Source organism: Mizuhopecten yessoensis, unplaced genomic scaffold (assembly GCF_002113885.1).
Source record: "Mizuhopecten yessoensis strain PY_sf001 unplaced genomic scaffold, ASM211388v2 scaffold716033, whole genome shotgun sequence".
Classification (NCBI taxonomy): domain Eukaryota; kingdom Metazoa; phylum Mollusca; class Bivalvia; order Pectinida; family Pectinidae; genus Mizuhopecten; species Mizuhopecten yessoensis.
Window position 1 is genome coordinate 3,435 of NW_018479914.1, and position 12,063 is coordinate 15,497.

At 36.5% G+C, this 12,063-nt stretch overlaps 1 protein-coding gene across 1 annotated transcript in view; it reads left to right on the plus strand.

Annotated features, from left to right (window-relative positions):
* Nucleotides 1–6,872: 6,872 nt before the first annotated feature.
* The window catches only part of LOC110441566 (deleted in malignant brain tumors 1 protein-like), a 28,790-nt gene continuing 23,599 nt past the window's right edge, over nucleotides 6,873–12,063 (plus strand). Inside the window, exon 1 of the mRNA XM_021484752.1 lies at nucleotides 6,873–6,954. The gene's annotated coding sequence lies outside the window, so the exon portion shown is untranslated. The remainder of the gene's footprint in view (nucleotides 6,955–12,063) is intronic.

A 12,063-nucleotide genomic window follows, 5' to 3' on the forward strand; every position in this document is an offset into this window, starting at 1 on the left:
ATCTAATTTGTTCCCATACGGTCACAACCTTGTTATATTAACTGAAAATGTAATGAATGACTGAATGGATAAGAATAGCTTCATGCATTATTACAATCCTTTCATTTAATTTTGTTCAGTCGCTCTTTGTTACTTAGGAGATGCTTGTACATTTGTATATTTTAATTAGCGTCTACACCATAATATGGAAGCGTCACATTACTTTATTTAGATTTCCCCTTCTAGCGATGTATGCTTCACACATGGCAACAGGTACAGGTGTCATTCATCGTAATAGCTAATTACAATATGATTGAATTGTGGTGACGAAAATGTTTATGATTATGAACAACATAATTAGGCAATTGAAGTATAATCTGATAGCGTATTGAATAGATAAAACATGTATTCACTAATAACGGTTAAATACAAACTCATGCTATTCAGAGATCAATCATGTTTGGCATTTTATTCAATTTAAACGTTCGATGAGAGATTGTTCGGATGGCAATAGATAACGAAACCGCCCCCTGTTGACATGGGGCTAGCCTACTTTATATTATCATTACATACAACTGTGTGTGACTATACCCTTGATCGACCCAGGTATCCCGCCACTGCTGACACCGACAACAACACTTGTAATACAATCCCAATGTTATTACTGCTATGTATTTAGACAGTGTACATGTTGCTAGACGTTGTAATTATTGTAATACTTTGGGGTTTTGAAAGTGTTGCTACGCCAAGGGTCGTTGCAGTCATTGTTACACGCGTGAATGCTTTTATTGTATGTACACCTAGGGATACTGTAATTATTGCAACACCTACGAATATTGTAATTATCGTTACACATTTCAACATTGTAATTGACTTTACAACTTGGTACATTACAATTGTTCATAAACATTATAAGCATTGTTACACGTTCGAATTTTGCTAAAATTGGGACATTATCATTATTGTTACACCTACTATCATTGAATTTACCCTAACACCTTACAAAATTGTTAGATACGTTACACTTTGGGACACTGTATAAATGTTACACCAACGACCGGAAAGATAACATCGTAATTATTGTTTCTTTTTTGTATTATCATCTATAAAAGAAAAACGAAAAGATACTTGGGCGATTCTTTACATTCATATGTTCATATGATATTGATATGATATTACTAAACTCAATTGCATTTAATTAATTTATTATATAACAATAATGTTCCATTATTATCAAGTTCTATAACATTTAGCTATTGTCTGACAATAATTTTCATTTCGACACCAAACTCTACGACAAGAGAGACGTAATTTACGATCGTTTGTTTTCTCAGTAGTAACATTCAAGCCTCCCCAGTTTATGGAGTTAATATGTCAATTAAATCGCTTTTGCAAAGCCTGTTTCTGGTATCAAGATTGATAAATTTATAGATTATATCACGCATATGTGATATATCAGAAAAAGCTCTATCCCAAGTTCAGCACGAGGCTCTATCGAGTGCTTAACTTTAAAATATGTTTCAGAGTTTTTCCTGTCTGTATAGCCAAACAAAGGATTGAATGTATTTCCTCGTAAATGTGATAGCGCAATCAGATGTATTGGTGAACCAAAGACACCGCACCATGATCTTTGTGACAACATTGATGTAGCGACCTTGGTTACTACTGCATTAACACGAGTCTGACCTGTAAGATTTCAGTACTTACCCTCATTAAGACGTGTTCACTCTATCTAAGTTCATTAGTGACTTCCCTGTGTTTTACAGGAAAGGTCATGATAGGTGCCACATGTGGTCTCAAAAACGCTTACTCTTCCGGACCATTTGGGTTCGGCGTACCAGTCAGGTGTATCTAATGGAACTCTCATCTGGTGAACTATTTGGAGAGACGGCCAGATATCGCTTTAGTAACTCTTTGAAAATTCTGAACAAATTTATTAACAATGTGACAAATGACCAAAAGGAATAGCTTTACTTTGATCAACGTGTAAACCATTGCACATCCAAAGACCTAAACACGTTGAAAAGTATGTTGCATTGTTTTATTTGCCAGCTGAAGACGTGTAGGTATTTGGTCTTTCATCTACTTAGACAGACATAAACACACGGTTTCTGTACAAGCTCACACGCTGGTTGTATAAGGTACATGTATGTATAATTTGCAGGTTTCCTGGCCGATAAAGAAAACATTAAAAGCGTGTTCCGTCCAAAGAAAACAAAACCACAAACATACTTCTAATTCCCGATTTCTTTTATCTTTTTATGGGATTTATAAACGATTCTAACAAAGAGAACATTTTGTCTGCTCTCTGGTACGCGCACCTTGCCAACATGCTAACAGAGTAGCATTGACAAGGCACAACACAGGTGCAATACGTGGGTACTGCTAGCCAAAGCCGTACAGGACTTCTCATAAACTTTTTGAACGCAAAGTTAATGCACATATACAAACCTTAAATAAATTATCACAAAAGTCACCTTTTCCGTACCTCCCACCAACCAATATACAAAAATATATATGATATCATTTTCGCACGGCATAAGGTTTGACTTTGTATAGCATGTGAATGGTTGATATCAAAAGTCATAAAACGCTTACACCTTTTCGGGCACGCTCAATACGCCATTTATTTTACATTTAAGTCTTTGAAGATTTTGCAATCTCCAATTAATTTGTTATTTATAGAAAGAAATATACGTCCCATTTTTCTTAAATTGGTATGAATACCAAATATACATTAGTATACAGCTGTATATATAAAGGCCTAACAGCTACGACATTCATAACCGTAACTTTCACAGTCATAAAAACAATAAGCATTTTGAAATAACCCCAAAAGAACGTCAATTTTTGTCTGCACTAGCATGCTTTGATTCATCATACGTTTGTACAGTACATAAAACGATTTGAAAGACATAGTCTGTCGTATATAAAATACATATTTTACACCTAATGAAGTATACACGTCATCATCTTGACAAAAAGATATCAACTGACCAATACACTAATAACTAGAAATGTGTATCATTGACATTAAATTACCAATTAGTGGTATATTATTAATTGGTTGAATGAAACACGAACGGAGTTGGCCGTGTTATTGACAGCATCATTGTGACATTATGTGTCTTCTCGTTCCGAAAGTAAATAATGTTTTATTGGTAATATAATATAACATAATGGGCGAATACCATTCGGCTGGTGGCCTATCAATACTCGAGTTTTCTAATGGTGGACACTATCAGTACCCGAGGTTGGCCTGATGGTGAACTATCAGTACCCGAGGTTGGCCTGCTGGTGGACTATCAGTCCCCGAGGTTGCCCTGATGGTGGACTATCAGTCCCCGAGGGTGGCCTGATGGTGGACTATCAGTTCCAGAGGTTGGCCTGATGGTGGACTAACAGTCCCCGAGGTTGGCCTGATGGGGGACTATCAGTACCAGAGGTTGGCCTGATGGAGGACTATCAGTACCCGAGGTTGGCCTGATGGAGGACTATCAGTCCCCGAGGTTGGCCGGATGGTGGACTATCAGTACCCGAGGTTGGCCTGATGGTGAACTATCAGTCCCCGAGGTTGGCCGGATGGTGGACTATCAGTCCCCGAGGTTGGCCTGATGGTGGACTATCACTCATCGAGGCTGGCCTGCTGGTAGACTATTTGTTCATAACATGGTTTTCCATTGTCTTGTAGATGAAAAATGGTCTGTCACTGCTTACATAAATAGTTATATCATAGAGTTTTATATGGTAAAGTAAGTATTTACTTTATAATATATTGTTAGTGCGTTTTATTTTTTCAACGTATGTTGTATTACTAGTGATTATGGTATAAATCTAGCGTACACGCGTGATACACAAGATAACGTCTACACACCATAACGGTGACCTTTTTTGTTGTGGTGTCAAATTTTGGCGGTATTGATTATAGGATTTTCGAGCATATTTACATAGTTGTTCGTCTTATCTGTACCCAAATAATTGTCTTGTCGGCAAAGAATTTCAGTTATACCATATAGCACAAAACCATATGTATGTTCCATTTGTGATTAATAGAACAAATAACCTGCTAACATTGTCCACTAATAGCAGGCGTACAGAACTTAACCGTACAACTTACCTTGATAAGAATATAGCATATAATACTCCGACGCAAACAATCGTTATTACTACTGTAAGAGGGAACCGTATTTGTTTTGTGTATAGACTCTATAATGTGTGTATAGGTGTTCGTTTAACAACATGCATGTGCATGTAAATTATAAGCTACAAATTATACCTGTATCAATTGTTTTCTTTTCTCTTTTAATTTTTAACCAAATGGTTGATTGTCATTTTTATCTATTTGCAGCAATTACTATTCTAATGAAGAAAGCCCAGACGAGGTTATGCTATTATGACCATACTATCCTTCGGACAATCATAACTGCTCAGTGTAACGTTAACTGCACATCAACATAGCTTTTTCACTACAGGGGATACATGTTTAACTCTATCAGCAACAGATAAATAGGGATTCCCATTTGAGGTGAAATGTCATCATCGAACAACTATGTTTAGAGTTCCGATGACATACATAAATTGTTCGATAAAAACATGTACTCTGTACCGTGTAAACTACAAATCATTTGATGTATTTTTGGGAATTGATATCATAAAATCAATACGTGAAGCAATAATTGATCACCACGTCTGTTTGAAGTCTGTGGTGATATACGTTGAATATGATATTTGGTTTTCACCTATAATGTCATAGCTCTATCTTTTACCATAAAATACATGTAACCATGATCCCGAAATACACTCCATTCAGACGGTTACATAAATATCCGGAAAGAATTATCTTGTTTCTGTTTGTTCAGTTTCTATTTTTTTAATTATTACAGACAACTAGATGACAATATTCCTGACAAATATCCATTGTTTGTTTTCATTTGACGTCATAGAATAACTGTTGCTGCCAAAAGAAGACTTACCAACTGTGCAACGATGCGTAGTATAAAAATCATTTGTGACTGATCCGTGTTCAGAAAAGACATCCTTATGGTAATTGGTCCCGGCGGTCTGTATTATATTTCCAACGAAAATGAATTCCAATTTGACATTTTTTAATAAAGATGCAATTGCTGCCTGTCCATTGTTACAAACAGTTGTATTCCAAAGAAATGTTTTCTTTATAATGATCATTGAGCTACCGGTCTCTATAGTCGTATGTTAATACCTTTTCTCCAACACCGATGGTTATGTTTTCAAAACAATATCACTTCATAAAAATCTCTGCAAGTTGATGGTTTTGAGTGAGTTTAGACAAAATGATATTCATTAAACATATAAATACCTTTCTTATCCCTTTATTTGTACAATGTATATGTAAAAAGAAAGTGATGGGATTATCTGCCCTTACATTCTTGTTTTGTTTCTTAAAATTGTCAACACTATTTGACGTTTAATTATCTTTGATCATTATTCTTTTTCTACTTGTTATGTTTTTTGATGTTTTTATTCCTCTTCGATACATGCCTTTGAGATAGATTTATTCCTGTTCGATACATGCCTTTGAGATAGATTTATTCTTGTTCGATACATGCCTTTGAGATAGATTTATTCCTAAAGTATAGTTAATGATATTACGTCCACAGGACATCAGTTAAATAAGGAGCTATTTATAATGGAAATTATATTACCTCAAACTAATAGTAAAGTGATAAGAGGAAAATGTGATCAGACGGAGTATGACTGTCTAAAATAAAACTGATATTGAACGAAAGGCTGCACAAGCGTTAATGGAACAGTTTTATATAAAATGACAAAAAGTGATACATTTTCCTTTTGATATTCGGCGGTAAAACATACCACAGCAATGGTTTATTTGAAATACATATCAAGTTTTGCCCCGTGTTTACCATAACGCTCAAAGTAAAAACATAACCTTTATGCAAACCAAGAGTCGACGGAATCAAAAGATAAATAGTAAGAACGGTTTATAGCAGCCAGCGCCCCAACGTTTAAAGCAAGTATTATATTTTTGAATAACACTAGACATGATACGTTTATCAAAGGTGTTGTTGCTACTTGTAAAAATCAGCTTTCTTCTAACTATCGACAATTGTCATCATTTGCCTTCCTATGCCATTCGGTATCAAGCATCAACCATTCTCACTAATTACGTTACAAAACTGAGTTATTGGTCGTATTGGGAAGACATAGTTACTTAATAATAATGAGTGTTATGGTATCACTTTGGTCTGCATTTATTACTTTGACATTTGAATGTATAACGTGAAAACCAACACCAGTTGAATAATGAATTATTCTGCAGTTGTTAGATACATGTAGGGTTGCTATTGATGCACGAACTAATTTACATATATAAGACATTATGTCTCGTTTTGATATTTTTGGCAATTACTTAATGCTATATATAAATGAACTTTGCGCACGTGTGATTAGGCATTTGTTATAGACATATTTTTAAACGAATTATGGTAAATTAAGCTTCTAATGGAATTAATAAAAAATCAAAAAATGACCGGATGATCTAATATCGGAATCATTTCACTCCAATCCTTTTATATCTGTTTTACGAAGACAGGTTTCACATTGAAGCCAAAAGGTTTTGAGTAATGATTAATAATCGCATTTCATAGTTACACTCTCATTCTGACATGAATAATGCATTAGATAATTTTCTATAGTGACGATGCAATACTAAATTAGCAATATTGCTTTTAACCATAAAAATTGATCCGTTAATATTGGAAAATTTCTGTATTTCTACCTTGCAAACATAAATCGAATCGCTAACAGACCGTACCATGCTGAAAACCTGGCTAAAACTCGTTTTCTGTCGGCATTCTGTCGAAATCGTTTACACTGATCCACGGCTACTGTAGTGACGTCATTGAGGCAGATATAGAGAAGTAATATAGATGTGCAGCGTGAGGGAGGGTATCCTAGGAGACAACATTGTGAGTCACGGTAAGTAAGTCAGGTAATGACCAGGTAACACATAAGGTATACGGTAAGATAGATGGTGATAGAGTAGCAACCATCCACATAATAAAACACCAAATTTGTCGGTAATAGAACAACTACATACAAAGAAAGATGTCGCGTACAGAGCGAGTACCATTAGAAGGTTGTCGTGTCGTATAGTAAAATTATCGGATATAGTTTGTATGGTATAACCCAAGTACCACAGATTGTAAATGTGTGGTAAGTGTGTAAGGTATGTATGGTTAATGTGTCAGGTATAAACCACATACCAAGTATGGTAAATGTGTCAGGTATAAACCACATACCAAGTATGGTAAATGTGTCAGGTATAAACCACATACCAAGTATAGTTAATGTGCGGTAAATGTGTAAGATACAGACCAGGTACCACGTATGGTAAATGTGCGGTAAGTGTGTAAGGTACAGACCACATACAAAGTATGGTTAATGTGCGGTAAATGTGTAAGATACAGACGAGGTATCACATATGGTAAATGTATGATAAGTGTGTAAGGTAAATACCAGGTACCACATATGGTAAATGTGCGGTAAGTGTGTAAGGTATAGACCAGGTACCAAAGATGATGAATGTGTGGTAAACGTGTTAGGTATAGACCGGGTACCACAGATGGTAAATGTGTAGTAAGTGTGAAAGGTATAGACCAGACACCACATATGGTAAATTTGTGGTAAACGTGTTAGGTATAGACTAGGTACCACAGATGGTGAATGTGTGGTAAACGTGTAAGGTATAGACCAGGTACCCAAGATGATGAATGTGTGGTAAACGTGTTAGGTATAGACCGGGTACAACAGATGGTGAATGTGTTGTAAACGTGTCAGGTATAGACCGGGTACCACAGATGGTGAATGTGTGGTAAACGTGTTAGGTATAGACCGGGTACCACAGATGGTGAATGTGTTGTAAACGTGTTAGGTATAGACCGGGTACCACAGATGGTAAATGTGTAGTAAGTGTGAAAGGTATAGAGCAGGCACCACATATGGTAAATTTGTGGTTAACGTGTTAGATATAGACCAGGTACCACAGATGGTGAATGTGTGGTAAACGTGTAAGGTATAGACCAGATACCAAAGATGATGAATGTGTGGTAAACGTGTAAGGTATAGACCAGGTACCACAGATGGTGAATGTGTGATTAACGTGTTAGATATAGACCGGGTAACACAGATAGTGAATGTGTGGTAAACGTGTTAGGTATAGACCAGGCACCACATATGGTAAATTTGTGGTAAACGTGTCAGGTATAGACCGGGTACCACAGATGATAAAGAAGGTAGGTCAGTATGTCGGGTACAGAGTATATACATGTACCATAGAAAGTATATGGTTGTTTAGTTACTCGGTAATAGAGCGATATCCACAGAAATTGAACGAAGACAAGGGTTATCAGGTTTAAAGGTATTGCTCAATTGAATGTTTTTACAGAATAGTGTGATATATATGCTAACATGTGTTTATACTGATAAGTAATATATCCTGTGTGATTAACTAAGCATGAATTCCTCCAAAGCACTTATTTTTTTTATTATTTCGATGACATAGTTACGTTTCCTTTGTAAAATAATTCACAAACAATGCAGGTTAATATTTTCACGCACGGGTTAGCGAGTGACGTTAATGTCTTGTGTAGTTTAACGAGATCACAACCTATTTGTATGTCCGACATTATTATCTCGCGCCAATAAATATTTGACTGGCAAAGGGCAAGCTAAGCAGTAATTATTTCGTAACTAAAAGTGTCGTTCCCGTAGGGTTTGTGTTACTGTACTTGCGGTAAATAATGTAGTTCCATATATCGTACTCTATATATCAATTTCAAATAGGACTGAAGATAAAGGCGAACGTCAAAATCTCCACCGAATATAGCAATCGGATACCCGGGGCGAACAAGTGACTAATTTGTACAAATGCTATTTTACGTCGGTTAAATGATGTTTGGAGATATGAGACAAAGTGAGATTCACGCGAAATCAAACCTCCCTACGTGTAGCGAGGTAAAAACTAGGCCGTTCGAGTGACACCATGTGGTAACGGTACCATGTCGTATAGCCGTGATACGCCGTCATAAATCAATGAGAGCAGCGGACGTCAATAAGCTACACTATATATACCGTTGTACCCTGCAGCGTTCATACCCGTAATGATGATCATATTAAACCCACACCCTTATCTAGAGTTGTGAGGCGTGTCAGTCACGCGTGGTAACATGTACGTGTAACTTGTGCTTAGCATTTGGCACCAAACTTTAAAAATAAAATCTGCCCACAACAATCAATGAGGTGATACTAGGTAAATCATAATAAAAAAAACGCTTGTTCCGTGTGTTTCTAGACAAATGCATACAAAGTACATTGTATATACAAATATTACCAGGACGATACTAGGCCCGCATGTGATAGTTAAACATAGCATATATTAATTTGTGCAGTTCTGTTTAGTTACTCAATATATATGCAAACTTTACCAGGACGCAAAAGGTATCTATAACTTGGTCACAAATACATTAGTAACATTTTTTTTATAATCAAACTCGGTCATTGATATACTATTTGGAATATATATATATATATATATATATATACATACGTGTTCAGGTTTTCCATGCACTTAAATTACATACAACCTTGATGACACTAGGTATATGATGTATAAACACACATCATCACTTGTCTACTGGTTACTTAAATTACACATACATATATATAAAGTTGATATAAAACATAAACCCTATACCAAAATTGTTGCACAATGTAACTAAATATTTGAAACAAACCTATTTTTGTGCTCTCAAATTTTAGAGCAAAACGCGAATTAGCACATGTTTAAATTTGAAAAGAGAGTCGCATCAATGAATTGACGCAACTGCAGTTTATGCAACAGAAAAACAATACACATAATAGTCGAATGTCGTCATCATTAACACAACATTTATGCGCAAACCCCGCTAAAAGAAGATTACCATTAAAAGATATAGTTTTCAGTATGTGGTCGTGTGTATTTTGTACTTGAGATCAGGACAATGAACCTTTTAACAGGACAAATTATTTGTTTAAAATGTATTTATCAATGGTCATCCATCAGATATAATGTGTTGCGATGATCTTGTCGGATACTGCTATCAACTGCATTGGTAAGGACCTTTTACCTGATTCTGGATTCTACATATTAATATCGTTATTGAAAGTAATTCAACATGTCCTTGAACGTGGGGATTCAGCTTATCATAGTAATACATGTCAATGTATTATAGGGTATGGGTCATCTATGTTGTCATTAATTATGACAAGATTATAGATAAATTATTTTGTACCTGGAATAAAATTACACTAAACAGTTTACCAAGAGTGTTTTGTGAAATTGTCTCTGATTGTATAGAAATTTAAGCATTTTTTTTTCTAAAGCGAATTTAAAGCTTTTAATCAGATGGTATGATCCGGTTTAAGGGTTATAGCTAAGGGTATTCCTAAAGGACTCCGTACATATCACTAAAGAACTATTATAAATCATATGGTATGATATAGTTATAGCTAAGCGCATTCCTAAAGGTCTCCGTACATATCACTAAAGAACTATTATAAATCATATGGAAAATTATATTCAATTTATTTCCAACAAATGTCAGATAGGTGAAATCACCCCAGTCATCCACAAATCAATTCCAGCACACGCTGGGTACAGCTCTAAATAGACCCAGTCGTTCTGTCGGCTCTTGTTGGTAACAGTAGGTATAAACAGTAATAGCGTTTATGTTCAGTAATAGTTTTATAAAACTGTGTCATGAATTTGTAATGAAATGATGAAATAGATTCTTTCATTTACGTGTCTATTTACGGGGCTCTGCTGGACAGAACGTTTTGTGTGATCACATAAATCTGTGTCGATGTAGTACGATGTGGTAGTGTGTTCCTCGTACAGGACATATACACCTTGGTAGCTTGTTCCTCGTACAGGACATATACACCTTGGTAGCTTGTTCCTCGTACAGGACATATACACCTTGGTAGCTTGTTCCTCGTACAGGACATATACACCTTGGTAGCTTGTTCCTCGTACAGGACATATACACCTTGGTAGCTTGTTCCTCGTACAGGACATATACACCTTGGTAGCTTGTTCCTCGTACAGGACATATACACCTTGGTAGCTTGTTCCTCGTACAGGACATATACACCTTGGTAGCTTGTTCCTCGTACAGGACATATACACCTTGGTAGCTTGTTCCTCGTACAGGACATATACACCTTGGTAGCTTGTTCCTCGTACAGGACATATACACCTTGGTAGCTTGTTCCTCGTACAGGACATATACACCTTGGTAGCTTGTTCCTCGTACAGGACATATACACCTTGGTAGCTTGTTCCTCGTACAGGACATATACACCTTGGTAGCTTGTTCCTCGTACAGGACATATACACCTTGGTAGCTTGTTCCTCGTACAGGACATATACACCTTGGTAGCTTGTTCCTCGTACAGGACATATACACCTTGGTAGCTTGTTCCTCGTACAGGACATATACACCTTGGTAGCTTGTTCCTCGTACAGGACATATACACCTTGGTAGCTTGTTCCTCGTACAGGACATATACACCTTGGTAGCTTGTTCCTCGTACAGGACATATACACCTTGGTAGCTTGTTCCTCGTACAGGACATATACACCTTGGTAGCTTGTTCCTCGTACAGGACATATACACCTTGGTAGCTTGTTCCTCGTACAGGACATATACACCTTGGTAGCTTGTTCCTCGTACAGGACATATACACCTTGGTAGCTTGTTCCTCGTACAGGACATATACACCTTGGTAGCTTGTTCCTCGTACAGGACATATACACCTTGGTAGCTTGTTCCTCGTACAGGACATATACACCTTGGTAGCTTGTTCCTCGTACAGGACATATACACCTTGGTAGCTTGTTCCTCGTACAGGACATATACACCTTGGTAGCTTGTTCCTCGTACAGGACATATACACCTTGGTAGCTTGTTCCTCGTACAGGACATATACACCTTGGTAGCTTGTTCCTCGTACAGGACATATACACCTTGGTAGCTTGTTCCTCGT